This window comes from Crocodylus porosus, unplaced genomic scaffold, assembly GCF_001723895.1.
Source record: "Crocodylus porosus isolate Cpor-Errol unplaced genomic scaffold, CroPor_comp1, whole genome shotgun sequence".
In the NCBI taxonomy this organism is placed as follows: domain Eukaryota; kingdom Metazoa; phylum Chordata; order Crocodylia; family Crocodylidae; genus Crocodylus; species Crocodylus porosus.
In genome coordinates this window covers 3172460-3188480 of record NW_017728916.1, presented here as the reverse complement: position 1 = coordinate 3188480, position 16021 = coordinate 3172460, and the positions used below count along the sequence as shown (strand labels likewise).

The 16021-nt window shown below is 41.5% G+C and overlaps 1 long non-coding RNA gene across 1 annotated transcript in view; it reads right to left on the bottom strand.

The window, feature by feature from the left end:
* Positions 1 to 13588: 13588 nt before the first annotated feature.
* LOC109311094 overlaps positions 13589 to 16021 on the bottom strand; it is a 6856-nt gene continuing 4423 nt past the window's right edge. Inside the window, exon 3 of the long non-coding RNA XR_002101407.1 lies at positions 13589 to 13724. This is a non-coding gene — a long non-coding RNA (uncharacterized LOC109311094). The remainder of the gene's footprint in view (positions 13725 to 16021) is intronic.

Genomic DNA, 16021 nt, shown 5'->3' with positions numbered 1-16021 from the left:
TGCCTACTTTTTTTTTTTCAAGCAATGATTATATTCCACGTTGTCTCTTTATATCTGCTCTTATTTATTTGGGTCCAACTCCTCCTGCTTTGTGTTCCTTGAGCAACTAAGAGGTATATCGGGGAAAAAAAACAAAATGCTACAGCGAATGTATGGTATGCTCCTTCCAGCTTGCATTGTGCTTCAGGAAAGGCCTTTGAAGGATGGGTGAGTAAGCTTCCCACACTGAAAAAGAGGAAGAACGAAAGCAACATATTTTAATTCCCCTGATTCCAGCTGACAGTTCCTTTGATTCCTGTGCTTGTTATTGCCACCAATATAATGGTAGCAATGTCAGAAGCTCATTGAGCTGAAAGCTTACTGAGTTGAAAGATGGGGAGCTGCTGTAATTGTTTAAGATGGAGGATATCTGACCCGAATTCTTTTGGAGTCAGTAAAAAATCTCTCAACATAACACAATCCACATTAGGAACATACCCAGCATAAGTTGTTTTGAAAGTTTCTTGACAGATTAACAAGTCTCTTAGAAGGATGTTGTAAATTAGATATGAGGCTTTCCATTCTTCATTTATACTGGCAACAGCTGTATGACTTGTCAGTGCATTTTTAGATTTTTTAATTGTAATTTAAAAGCTTTTAGAATTCACTTATTTACTTATATATAGGTTGCATGGACCATGGCCTCAGATATGCTTATACAGCGCTTAGAACAGTGTTCCCCACATTTTTGATACTAGGGACACACTTTTTTGGACTAAAATTGGTAGTACCCTTGGAAAAAACAAAACTTTTCAGGTATAAAACACAACATATTCTATACCCCTACCAGTGCTGAGATGTACTGCTAAAAAGCGATGCCAAGTATATCTTTCTTTAAACAAAATATTAGTCTCTATATCAGTGGTTCTCAACCTTTTTAGCCACAAGCCATAACTTTTTAAAAAATTTTGTAGCTTCCCAATTGAAAAATCACTTGAGATGAATCTAAATTCAGAGGAGATGTGGAGGGAGCCTTGAGAGTTAAAAAAATAAATAAATTGAAAATCCCTGGCTTAGTTTGTGTCGCTTAAGGGCAGGAAGGCAGGACCTCATCCTTCTCTACCCTGATCTTTCCGCTGTCTGACCCTTCCATACTCCTGGTCTGTACCTCAGGGCCCAAAGGCAGCCCCCGCTGCTGAGGCTGTTCCTGTAGGGTCCCACACATCAGCTAGCACCCCCGTGACTGCTCCTGCCAGGCCCAGGAGCATGGGAGGAATACAGGGGACAAGCCAAGCTGCAAAGCATGGCTCTGTGCATCCACTCGCTTGCAGCAAAGTGCACTGTTGGGAGCTAGGGGAGAGGGCAGCACAGGAGCTGCCGGTCATGGGGAAGGCAGCAAGAGCAGCCAACTATAGGCACCACTAAGTAGCTGGAGCAGGCCCAGAGTGCTGGATAGGGGAATAGCATTTACCTCCTCCCACAGGTACAGGAGTGTGCTGCAGCACACCCTTTGGGAATCACTGTCTTAGAACAATGGGGCCTTGATTTTGATGGGGTGCTCTGGCACTGCCATAGTATGAATATTTACACATATAGTTTGACTTCTTTGTTGAAGTTGAGATGTATCATAATGCAGACGAGGGAATTTAATTAAATTTTCACAGGCAGTTGTTAACAGATCCATCTATAAAAAAAAATAGTTCCTTGATTTAGTTGTAGCCACAGTTTCCATGGGTGCACAAATAACATATAAGCATGTTACAAAAACTGTGTGTACTGAAACAGCCATATACTTTCATATTCACATATGTTGTTTCTTTCACTCTGGTTTCATCTAGGATCTTTCTACTGAAGCGTGGAATAACCTGGGATTCTTCTTGTGTACCTGAGATCATCAGGTCTCATTTTTGATCACTTTTTAATTTTGTTTCATCTTTGTGGATTCTCAATATAATTGTTCACTGTAAGACATCTCATTCACCCTCTCAAACATGTTTTCTTTCACCGCCCATTTCATTTTCCTCATCTGACTGACACCCTGGGTCACAAGACTTCCAAGTCATATATCCTTCCCTTGTAAAATTCTTACATGAGAGTCATTATGAATTATTATTCTCATTTATTAAAGGGTCAGCTGTAGGGCCCTTGGGAATATTTTACAGCTTGGGGAAAATCCTTTCCATATAAAAGTTCCCCGGATAGGGCAGGTACAATGTCAGCCAAGGGTCTCAAGCCCTAGAACTTAATTTCTTATTGTATCTAGGAATATGCTTAAAGAAATATGACAGAAAATGGCCATTAAAACAGAAGTCATGAAAAATAAACCAGCAGAAAAAACTATAGTACATTTATAGGCATAAACTTTTAAAATATTTTTCTTCCAAAGGAATGAGAAAGGAAAATAAAAAGCCAAAGGAATATTTCAGTACAGGGATTGCATGCCCTTCTCCAGAAAGAAATCAGGATTTGATGAATCTTCAGTTGGTTATTTCTACATGTGACTTCTGCTCACAAGCTGGGATTTAGCTTTTTTTTGTATGGACAGGGTGTTGTTGTTGGTTTTCCTTTTTTTAAAAACAAGCAAACAAACAAACAAAAAGAAATGGAGGGCTGTAATTGGTTAGCCCAATTTGCTGTACTTTTTAATTAGAAAATATCCAGCAACAGACTTAGCCAAAGAATGTTAAGCCAAAACACAGCTTTTTCTAAAAAGGGTGAATGGGATATTGCTCTTAATACCATTTCACTTTTATTTTTATGTTATTTGGCAATAATTAAAAGCTAACATTAGGAATCTATTTAGTTCCTAAACTTTTATAGACTTATTGTCTTTATTTTCAACTGGATGACTCTTTCATTCCTCCCTCACTCAGAGACATGAGACTATGGTTAGAGGAGCTAGAGCCAACTTTTCTGTTAGTCATCGTGGCTGAAATCCTGGTATTCTCCACCATGTTACACAACTACTTCAGCACTAGTAGCATTGCAGCTGCTAACCCATTTACTCCTCACCCAAGGTCACACAGTGCAGGGTGTACAACTATGTGGAGGACAGTGGTGATCTGAGAGTTACTGCCAAGTGCCAGGAGCGTGGTCAGTGCTGTATCTAACAGAAAAAGATGTTAACACCTGCCTCCCAAGAGCTTACAGACTGAGAGATGTAAAGTTCAGCATGGATCTTGATTCCCCCTCCTTCCACTTGTATTACTAACTAAACTACTGCAGCTTTATAGCATTAGTAACCCACATATGGATAGAGACATGGTGAGAAGGGCTAAGTTAAATAAACAGATTGCATTTGTATGGAAGAAAAGTTGCAGGGTAGAGATACTTCTCTACTATGCTTATTGTCGATTTCTAAGGACTCAAGGGAATTTTACTCATATCCCATCTCCTTTCCAGATTAATTCCTGGCTGAAAGCTGAAAAGTCATAGAATGGACAGGACAGTCTTCTTTCCATGCCAGTTACTTAGCAGGGAAAAGCTTTCATACAGATCTACACAATAACTTCCAAACTACCAAGAGAGTTATTCTTTTCCCTTACGTTGACCTGCAGCATCTCAAAGGCCCTGTGCTAAAACCAACTGGCAGGTCTGCTATAGTGAAGGTTTCGCTGTACTTTCTTTTTAAAGATTAACTATTCCAAGTGCTCTAAAATGTGTGTACTTACTCAGATTGCCTTGAAATTTTCTGTCTCTCAAGGGGCTTGGGTATGATTATTGATCCAATTTGAGATAATTTTTGAGTTAGGGATTCCAGAGTTACAGCTGGCTCTTATAATAATGGTTTTTTGCATGCACCTGGAACTCAAGCCATGTCTGTAATCATCCCCCAGCTGATTTAAGTCCTTTGTCATTTATCTCAGCTAATGCAGAACAGCCACTTGCTTTTTGGAAAAGCAATATGTTACTGACCTTACAATTTACATCTCTAGAATAGCACATACCAAAAACCATGAGCCAAACAGACTGAAATATACATGTGCAACAACACCAAGGCAAAAAGGTTTTTTGTTTTTGTTTTTTTAAACCTGCTGTGACAGTAATAGGGATGTATCCACATTATGTTTGACAGTGCTCAGAAACCCAGGCAAGAATGTAAGCCTCACCCACTCATCCCCACTCCAAGAACATCATATGTGAAAAAATGTTACATTCAGCACTACTGTCATGGAAGCAGCCACAAGCCATTTTTACGGAGCAGGAGCAAGTGGGCAGAGCTTGTTTTCCTGGCAGTGATCCCAAGTACTGTCCAACAGTGTAGTCACGTCCTGAATATCTTGAGGAAACATGTTGCGACGACCGCCGAATCTGTGCTACTCCTTTTCCCTATTAGTATGTCTACCAGCACAATGCAATCAGTAATGGACAGTGGCACCCAAGCTAGCTTGGGCAGAATAAGCAATATGACTGTGTCAGCCAGCTCACAATAATAATTAGCCTTTACAGAACACCATACTAATACAACTCTACTGCTTCCAGTACCTGGGAGCCTTGAATGATCGAGATCAGATATCTCTACAGATCCTTATTCTTGCCTGAAATCTGTGAATGATTAGCAGGCATATTGCTACCAAACACTCCCATCAGCTACTTTTATATTTTTGACAAATGTTTCCTGAACAGTATGCTAATTTAAAAGAGGTCTATTTTCTGAAGGGTAATATATTACATGTGCCTTACACAAATTGAAAATTATTGCTGAGCACGTTGTTATGTTTCCACCTGAGGAAGTATTATTGCAGGGCAGTGGTGCTGATCAATTGATTGACTACAGGACACATAAAGGAAAATTAGGATAATTAAATCATGTTTCCTGAAGAATAAGACCACATTTGCTTAAAGGGCAAGGATATCTGAAACACCTCCCCCAAAACAAGGAGTTCATACATTTTAGCTTCTGAGTTCTTTTCTCTCTTCTCTCAGATTCTAGTTAAACTTCCCACGTAACCTATTTGCTGAAAGCTCCCTACTACTGTCATTGCATTTTCCTCTTCTCCTTTTCAACTACTGCAGACCTTTCTGCACTAACATTGTCTCCTTTTTGCCAAAAATAGTTGCTGGGAGGAAGTCTTCCTCTTCAAATGGACTGTAATATACGCCCCTCCTCCATCCCCCCAACTTTGCTCAGCTACAACTTGCTGGTTCAGATGCACACAACATGTGGTTAGATGGCCTGAAAACAACTATACCGGTAGCTCTTACTTCATCCCAAATCCCTTTGTCACCTGAATACCACAGTAACAACAGCAACTCTCTTTGCAGGTCTGTTCTGAATCAGTCTGTACTAATGTCTGGAAACTGACGTTTTGATTCCTACCCGATAAAAATAGATCAAGCTTCAAATTGAATTTCTTTCCCTCCTTGTTTAGCCTTTCTTTTTGCAATTAGGTCTTACTGCCCTCCCTCTACCCACACTCAGGGTTACTAGAGGCTGCTGGTTTGTCTTTTTGGGTATTTTCTCACTCAGCATCTCCTTCTCTAGCTCTTTGCCTGGCCTGCTCACTCCTTTCCATTTCCCCTGCTATTCTTACTCTCCCTCCTGGTTGTTCTTTTCACATGCTTTACCTGATTCCCTAATTAGTCCTCCCTCTACCAACCATCTCACAAGTTCCAGTTACTGCCATAGCACTTTGCCTAGAGCTCTCCAGCTCTCCCCAGCTGCCATGGACCATACTGGCAGAGCCACCCCACAAAGACCTCTCATTGTGCAAGGAAAATTCTTTCCACAGAGCCTGTTACACAAATCCCAGTCTCACTCACACACCCCAAACTACCCACCATCCAGTAAAGATACTAAGATATTGATATAATGAAGCCCATGTCTGGTCTCTGTCTCTAAGTATCAGACTTTGCAAGTGATTTTCATAGACATTTTCCTCCTCTAGACTCCATCTTGTCTCATCACAGGCCTTGATTTACAGTAATGTCAGGCAGCTGTACCTCTGCCAGTGCAACACCATTTGTTACACAAAATGTATTGAAATGATAGTAATTTGAAATGTATTGTATTTGTCAGATACCAAGTTACTTGAGGCAGATTCCCCCTCCTTGCCCCCATCACTGGCACCACTAATATGGATCTCCAGTCCAGCACCATATCAAGTGAAACCACAGCAAGTTCTTCAGCCCTTATTTAATTAAATGTGAAGCACTTGGCCAGAACCCTCTCACTTGCACATTAGAACACGAACACAGAATATGCAGGCAGGGGAGGCTCTGGAGCACAAACAATATAACCAGATCAAAGTTTGAGAAATTGGATGAGGGACTGGAATAAGAGGAACAGCCAAAACAGATTAGCATAAAGGAAGGAAGGGGAGTAGGACAAAAGTTAGTAGACAAAGTAGACACTGAAAAGGTCTGGTAAGAAGCAACAATGAAACCATGAAGTGGGCATAAACTAAAAAGAAAAGTTTAATAATGTTCAAGAGAATATGAAGAAAGAATTCAGTGATACGTGAGCTAGGCTGCAATGTTTCTGCAACACAGGGCCCAGAATATATAATATATTCTCTGCAACTGATTCACAGAGAACTTAAGTATGTTATGCCTTTCTGGTTAGATCTATGTTTGAAGACGTACGCCATTAGCTGTGGGAAAAGTAAAAAGATTGAATTGGGAGAGCCAAGTGAAAGTAGTAAAAACCTCCACGCTCTTGAGATGGGGTCCCATTTATCTGCAACTCAAAAGCTAAGCATCAATGCTCAGCAGTTCCATTTTTATTTATTTATTTATTTTTTACACATCTTTTACTATGGGTAGAGGAAATAAATATTGATTGGGACCCAAAAATACCCCCCACCCCTCAATTACAACCTGCTTCTGCACAAAATAGTTTGAGGGTCTTACATCAAAGCACAAGTAACTGAAAAGAGGCTGGATTTCTCTCTTCATAATACTGGTATTTCTGAAGTTTAACTGACTGAGGCCTGAGTTGGCTGCACTTGGGGAATTTCCACATGGGGATCTTTTGTATCTGTATAAGCACAGCTTTGGAGATCTGTATGCCCAAGGTCCAAGTGGCTATATGGAGATTATATAATGAGGGGAGGAAAATCTCATGGTTAGCTCCTAGGAACATCCTAGGAGCTGAGTGACAATTTTGCTTCTCACAAGGTTCAGAAGGTAATATCCCTCAGGGAATACATTTGTAAAACAGCAATTTCCTTTTTGGACCTTATGGAGGGTCAAAGTTAAATACGGATTTGATAAAACAAACCATTTGGGATATTGGCGAAGGGCTTTGGAAAGACACAGCAGCCCCTAGGCCTTGTGAGGAATGCTAAAAATTAAGCAAGCCATAACAGAGACTTTTTTCAAACAGCTAATGGATACAGAGCTAAGAGGACCTAGCTCATATATTTGTTTTCCTTCACCTATTCCAATACAGTTCTTCCAGCAAATGCTCTGTTGGCTCTGGATTTCTGGACCTGTGGAAAGCTCAATTTCTAGACTTGAGAAGCCAATGTAAACACCTGTGCTCTATCTTAAAAATGATTTAAAAACAGCAAACCACATTACTTTTGAAACAAGCATTTCATTTATGAGTCTAAAACCCATACTTTTGGATGTGCTAACCAGATTCTCAGGATCATTTTGATAAAGTCAATGCTTTACTTTACAAAGATTTGAACATATTAAAACCTGACACTGTTTTGGAGGACTGCTCATTCTCTGTTTTGTTGATCTACATTTTTTTTCAGCACATGATGCTGATTTTTAATACTTCTAACATTCAGAACCTTTTGTTTCAAATGTGCACCCTTTCCCCACTTCAACTATTACTCTTACAACACCCATGGGTATGCTAATCCCTTTACAGTAGAAACTAAGTTTTTGTTTTGTTTCGGTTTTTTTTAAGTAGGGTCTTTCTATAGTCTGGATGAAGAAGGCTCTTTCTTAGACTCCCTTCTCCTACCACAGCTAATATTAGTAGTAGTAACAGTCCTGGTATAGACAAAGTTTTGGTTTTTTAATTTCCATGCTGTCTAAATCTGCGTAGAGCAGGTGTGTATGACAGCAGTAAAAAAATCAGATGATACTTCTGTCTTTTCCACACCAGACCCAAGTGGCTCTCCAAGGGAGGTAGCAACAGGAAATTTTACAAGAGAAAAAAACCTCCTGTTGATAGGCTTTTGGCTATCTACCTTACTAATATAGACAAGTAAGAGGATCTGCTTCTTCCTAAGCCTACTTAAAGTCTACTTGCAGTTTATACTGTAAGCTGAACCTTAAGCAGCTTTCAACATGAAATGGATTTTGGAAGGGAGCAGAGCTAACTGATCTTTGAGAGGGGCAAACACCAGGTGAAAGGTACAAATGGATTAATTAATTTTATATCCATCGCACCTATGTAAAGTTGTGTTCATGCTCAGAGGAACTGCAGATTACAAAATGGTCTGGTGGAATTTGTGGCACTTTATCCATGGGTCCAAAAGAGAGGGAGGGACTAAGTGACTTACTCAAGTGTACAGCATATCAATAGCAGTGCTGGGAACCTGGATGTTCCAAGTGAGCAACTTTACCACTGGACCAGCCTTCCTTCCTGCAGAGAGGTGACCGAGGGATTTGAGAGGCAGTAGTTGCAGTAATTGCTGGTGAGTGGAGAGCAGCAGGAGTAGGACTGACTGATTTTGGAGGAGAGAATAAATTGGGAAGAGAAATATTGAGTGAGGCAGAAGGAAAAGAGGAGAGTTTGCAACTGAGGGGGTAAGAGGGACTAAATGCAGAGGAACAATGAGTCAGGAGAGGGTGAACCGGTGTGAGTGGGAGCAGAAGAGAGAACAAGGCAAGGCAGAATGCAGGAAGATGCTGGACTGAATTTAGGAGAGTGACAGATTGACTGAAGAAAGTAAATAGGGCTTGGGATGATGCAGCTGTCCATTCATCTTGTCATTCTGCACAAAGAAAAAAATACAAGGGACCACGTAAGTGACGAGGGGAGTAGGGGGCAGGCAAGATGACTTGTCATTGCAGCATAATAAAATACAGCCTCCTTACTGCTAACTGAAATATAGCACTCTCTCTTACTGGTTTGAGGCTCTTCCTCCTTTTTTTTTTTGCAGACCAAGTTTACAGAACTGTGACAGCAAGATGAGAAAACATGATGTTGTTTACTAGGCAAGGCATTCCCTGGAAATAACAGGTGTGGGATGAGCTTTACAACTTTTGGTGGCCTTTTAACATTCCTTTCAAAGTGAGTTGTGTCTCTGGTGATACTTCATGCATTCTCTACACTCCTCTTAAAGGAAAGCTGCCCAAGGGGAGCTGATGGGGAGCTGCAGAATGAATCTTGGATGACAGTGAATGAGCGCACAGGATCCTGGGCTGAAACTGGAATATCTCCATATCATTTTCCTGATGCAACACCACCAAATACTCCTGCTGGTGAAGGACAGTAGGCCTCGCAGAGGGTGCAAGTTGTCACTTACCATACAATGGTCTCCTTAATGAGAATCGGATGTTTGCGGAGGATAGGAACAGGAAACTGGTCAGAAAGAGTTCATAGACAGGCTATGCTGCAAAAAAAGGAAAGCATTTGGAAGGCACAAGAAGAGCAGGAAGTTAGAAAGGAAGGGAGCAAGGAGCAGTGGGCTGGCTATAAATAGAGGTTTGTTGTTAAGCTATACAGCTGGGATGAAAATGAATAAGCTCTAGAGTACATCCAAATTTCCAGGCATGACTCCTCACTAAGGAGACAGGAAAAAAGCACTGCTATGATCCTTCCCACCTCACTGAGCAGTATTAGAACTTCCACTTCCTCTGTGATTAATTTAGTCTAGTCTCCCCTTCCCTATTTTAACATCAGGCCTCCACACTGGGACCACAGCACTGCTACTGCCCTTCTATTTATCTACGACCAGCTGTAAACGTCAAGGACATCATATCAACTGCAGTGACATGGTCATGAAGATCACACTCACCCTGTCAGGTATTGTTGAAAGGTTTGGGTGCTAGTACAGAATCATTTGTCCAAAAGCCTGGGAATCACAGCTCCAATGCATACTACATTTGATCTAATTGGCAAAAGCTGCTTGTGCCTGCTAGCATGTCATTGGCTGTCATAATTAAAAACAGAATGAGTTTCAAGGTTTCAGATCATCTCATATCTTGCGGCTGAGTGACTGGCTGACCAGGTATGTTCATTTGATGCCCAACTGATGTAAACAATGCCTCCCCAGCTGCCTCTGCTGAGACTTTCCAGGGAACTCCTGAAGTCTTCACTTTTCATTAAGCTTGGCAGTATTTGGGAGGAATGATGGCTTTTTTATTGTTGTATATGACCTTCATTTTTATTTTTAAGCCAAAGAATAAAAGAAGTTCCACCTGCAAACAGATTTCCCTTCACAAGGTCTTTGCTACAGGTTTACAACACTGTAATTTTTTCAAGTCGATTAGAAGAGATTTTGGAAAGCTTTCAATAAAAAAAACACAGACAACTTTGAACTTCCTCAGTTACCAAAATGACCCCCCCCCACACACAAACTAGCTGTCATGCAGCATCAAGTTCTTTTAAAGTGGAGGGCCCCCCAAAGTATGTCCTACAAATTGGAAAAGCCATGTAATTCAGACAGCTAAAGTCACTTAAGAGTGATCAAACACAGTTGTCCATATACACCAATGTTTGCTCTTATAAAGCAAGGGCTCTGTAAATGACACACAATACTTCATGATCTCTTAAATAAGGAAACTTAGGAGTCAAAACGGGAAAAGAGGACACTTCCAAGTTAGAACTGTGGCAAATAATGGCCCTTAAAAATTTTTCCGTCCGAGTCCACTAAACCTTTGTCCATTTTCTGAGAGGACTTCACACTAAAATGTATGGTTTTGTACTAATCATAAAATCCTTGAAAGGCAACCAACACTTTTACTAGATAAAACAGTGTCAGCCTTTTCACTAATATTTATAAATTCCTTTTTGAACATATGCACATAGCTTGGAAACATCAGGAAACATCCCTACTTGTCTCTCTGAATAGAAATTATGGTTTAAAATTGTATTTTGATAAAGATAAAGATGAGCAATGAGACCTATGAGCACTTGCCATCTCTTCTTAGAAAGCTTGAGTCAACATTTTCAAACTCAGATGCCAAGTTTAGACCCTTGATTTCATTTTTAGGTAGCTAATAATGATGTCCTGATGTTTCAGAGGCTCTGAATACTTACAACCATCAGTGGTAAGAAGGCTGCAGAGGCTCAGCATCTCTGAAAATCAGGTCATCACCTTGGGGGAGTAGGGAGGGACATGGGTAGGGGAGTGTGCATGCACACGTTTAGTTCCTAAACTTTAGGTAGATGACTTTGAAAATGATGGCTTTCTGTTCTCCAAAAACACAAGGAGAATTTAAAACTTTGTCTGTGACCTGTTACTCTTTTTAAAAAAAATGTTAGAGAATGTTAGAGTTCATATCCATATTGATTCAGATCTCCAACCTCATTCATCATCTCATCTTCCACAGAACCCTTCCATTTCTCTTCTAATGTTTTCAAAATTTCAGTTTTGGCTTGGTTAGTTTTATTGTTTTTTTCTAGCAACCCATTTTCATTGATCTTTATGGCCAAAATATTTTGAGACTCTATTTCCGTTTTTATGAATTCACAAAATTAATTTACAGTTTAGAGTAGTAGCAAATTTAGAGCTATTCCAGTTTTATCCCCCTTGTCTTCCAGCTGTGACAGCTATGGACCCACCTGCATACAGAAGTTGCATGAATATAATGTGGATCGTCTTTAAAATTAATTTCACAATTCACACTGAGATGCAATGAATTCAGTATATTCATTAATGATCTGGAAGATGGAATGTATTGCACCCTCAGCAAGTTCATGGATGACACTAAGATGGGAGCTGTGACAGATACACTGGAGGGTAGAGCTAGGATTCAGAGTGACTTAGACAAATTGGAAGATTGGGCCAAAATAAATCTCATGAGGTTCAACAAGGACATGTGCAAAGTCCTGCACTTAGAACAGAACAATCCCATGCACTGGTACAGGCTGGGGGCTGACTAGCTAAGCAGCAGCTCTGCAGAAAAGGACCTGCAGGTTATAGTGGGCAGTAAAATGGATATGAGTCAGCCTTGTGCTGTTGTTGCCAAGAAGGCTAACAGCATACTGGGCTGCATTAGTAGGAGTGTTGCCAGCAGATGAAGGGAAGTAATTATTCCACTATATTCTGCACTGGTGAGGCCACATCTGGAGTACTATGTCCAGTTTTGGGCCTCCCACTATAGAAAGGATGTGGACAGCGCCATACCTAGACTCCTGGTGGCCCTGGGTGAACTTTTAGTATTGGGCCCCCCTTTGCCAGAGATAATGATGATAATAATTTTAAAAATACTATTTTTGGGCCCCCTTTCTATCTGGGCCCCAGGCGTCTGCCTGGCTCACCCATGCCTGTGTCCAGCCCTGGATGTGGACAAGATAGAAGGAGTCCAGCAGAGAGCAATGAAAATGGTTAGGGGCCTGGAGCGCATGACTTATGACAAGAGGCTGAGAGAACTGGGTTTATGTAGTCTGCGGAAGAGAAGACTGAGGGGAGGATTTGATAGCAGCCTTCAACTATCTGAAGGGAGGTTCCAGAGGATGGAGCCGGACTGTTCTCAGCAGTGTGGCAGATCTCAGAACAAGGAGCAATGGTCTCAAGTTGCAGCAAGGGAGGTTTAGGTTGGATATTAGGAAAAACGTTCTTGCTAGGAGGGTGGTGGAACATGTTACGTAGAGAGGTGGTAGAATCTCCATGCTTGCGGGGTTTCAACTCCTTACTGTTAGAATACCAGGACAGTGAAACAAGCTACCTGGGAAAGTTGTGGAATCTCCTTCTGCAGAGGTTTGCAAGAAGAGGCTGGATTGGCATTTGTCTAGGATTGTAAAGGAATTAGACTACTGGGTGTTAGACTACATGCCTCGAGGTCCCCTTTCACCTCTGCACTTCTCTATATGTCTAACTGCTTCAGTCAGTGCTGGCTGCTGCTGGGTCTCCAGCATTTTTTTTTTTTTGCTTAGGCTGCACATCACTCACTTCTGGTACAATTGTCTTTAAAAAAAACCCAGCACACAGGTGGGCACTGGCAGAAGGTGAGGTCTGAAAACCTGAGACTGTTAACATTTTGCACCTGCACTGAGTGGGACATTAGCAGGCTTAGACAAAGTTAAGAAAACATCTTGATGCACAGGTACTTAATTGACAGAGGCTGGTGTTTCATAAGATGAGGATAATGTACATATATAACAGGGTTTTTATTGTTACAGCATGCAATCACAAGCAATTTATAGCCCATGAAAATACAAGTCCCAGCAAATATTTTGAGATTTGTGGGTCAAACTACATGGACAAGTTAATAAACTGCATGAACAAGTTAGATGCATACAGATAGGCTCCTGACAGTCTGTCAGCAAAATTCAGGGGTACAGAAAGTCACCTCAGGGCACTGAAGCCCAGCTCCTAACATTTTCCAGAGGTTCACTATTTCCCTGAGCAGCTGCTTTGAAAACTTTTGTGAGGAACACTACTGACACCCCATGGTCACTTGCAAGAATGGCAAATAGATGAACCTTAAATAAATGATCGGTTAAGTGTTGTCTTGGGAGTCATGTCCCAGCCAGGGTTCCTTGCTTTTATGTGTTCCTTCTGGATGACGGTCAACATTTATGACAGGACCAGCTCCTGCTTGTTCGTAGGATTCCTGATCTGGCAGAGATTTTGTAAACCAGGATGTCCAATAAATGAGATGACCGAGTTCTGAATTGACAAAGCAGAGCAATATAAAATGTGAGAGGGAAACAAAACAATCAGATAACAGCGAGACATTCACTAATGATGTGTGTGCAGTGGGGGGGGAGGGAGAAAGGGGAAGTATCACCAAATAAAATCTTGCAATTTTATTTAGGGGCCTATTCATTCTGGTTTTGTTTGTTTGTTTTAAAGCCTCATATCCTGGATGCCCACGAGAATCTCAACTTCCATTAGAAAGAGTAAGTTTTTAATCCCCTGTGCATATATAGGAAAGCTTGAAAATGAGACTCAAGTTGACCCTAAGGACTCAGAAGTTCAGACAGTATATGAACACCACCACAAAATAGTATGGTTAAGAAAAAGGAGGGGGGAGGGGAAAAAAAAAGATCTTCTGGTTTTAATCCAATCTCTTTCAGGGCTCTCCTAGCAAGATGAATGGGCCCCTTTAGACTTGGATTTCAACCTTGATGGGTCATGTGAAAGGAGCTGGGTAGCTTTTAGTTGTATATTCAGCTCTTGCTCAGAATATGTCTGGAGAACTGACTCTCACTGCCTAACATGCAAGGTGGCTTACAGCTGCAATAGTACAAAATGGTATTGGCATTCCTTGAAGTACACTGGAACAGCTGCATAAGAAGGGCTCAGCGGGAGCAGATTCGGGTCAGCACTGGGAGAAAGAGAGCCAAGCGGCAAGCTAGCACAGACTCTGCTAGTGCTTGAGCCTGGTTCTTTTCAAGGCTATTAATTCCTCACCTCCTTGGACACCCAAATTCATCCTAAAACATAAACAGGCGTGTTTAACATTAAGAAGCTTTTTTCTTCAGCACAGCTATTTTTTATTATTTGAATTTTGAAAATGCGCAATAGCTCTAGCCATGAAATGCAAGACAAAAACAGAACAAATAGACAGTCCCTGCCTGAAAGAACTTATCCTCTGAAGTACAGACAAAATGGTGCGGTGCTTATGCCACAGACCCTTTTCCTTCTGCGTGACCCTGCAATGGGGGGGACTGACTTTCTTCAGATTACTGATGTGTTCCCAGCTCCACAGGCTCAGTGAGTGCTCTTTTTAATCATCCAGCACTTCCAGCCTCTGCTGATCCAAGGAACAAAAGATCTAAGAGTCACTTGGATATTTAATTTGAGTGAATGTACTCAACAGAATCAATTTAGGCCTAGGGGTAATCTTCTTGGTAGCACTGATAGCAGCCTCTGAATCAAACATAGAATGGAAGAGAGCTTAAGCGAAGATGGACAAGTTGTAAGAAACCTGTCATCTGGGTTTTGTACCTCTGTAGCAGTGGTAAAAAAAACTCAGCATACTCCAGACCTGGAAGTTCTTCAACGAGAGCTTCCAACTCATCCCCAGCATCTACTCACTGAGGACTAAGGGTGCCAGAAAGAGGTGATGTCTGAGGCATAACTGTTAGACTACTTCCCTAGGAAGTGGGAGAGTCAGCTTCAGTTCTCTCCTCAGGCTGACAACAGCCCCCACTTCCTAGGCTAGGGTCAGGCATGGGCACTCTCCAGCCCCCTTGTTGAAGCTGTGCTGCTGTTCAGAAAATAATTCAAGAGTTAGTGGGCCACAAAGGCCCAAGACTTATTGAGCTAGCCTGACTCTATAACCTAGCGGTTAGAGCACATAGTCCAGTCTTTGCAGCTAGGATTATTTCTATTTTTTACATTAGGTAGTCATTGGATAGAATACAGAAACTGTCCTGGGAGCAACGCCCCTTTCCTAAATGAGTGCCCTAACCACAAGCCTACAGACCCATATGTCCTCTTTCTGGCCCAGTGAATCCTGAATTCTTTATAAAACCCAACTTCAACAGAAGGAGGGAAGGAGTGGGGAGAGGTGAAGTACTTTCCAACTCCAAATAGTATATAACCTGTGGTTAGAGCACTTTCCTGGGAGGCAGAGATGGGTTTGAACCCCCTGTTACTAGATTTGCCCATCACTTTGGGGTGTGCTCATTTATTAGGGATACGTTTCTAGGGTCTTGGTAATTCTATCAAATTTGCTGCTTGTGTTATTTGTGTTTCTACACGGAGCTGTATGTCCCCCTTCTGAAAGCCCTCACCCCCAATGGAGCTATCTTGCAGGATGCAGTTTCAATGGGGCTGGGTTCCTCCAGTCACCAAATCAGTCAGACACACAAACACACACAGATTAATGTGACACACCTGACCTGGCTGGGTTGATCAGCATGGACAGGCTGACACCCTCATATGCCAAGAATCAGTTCATCAGAGCAACAATAAACTACAGTCAGACACAAGCACACAGTTAAACAGAATACCTC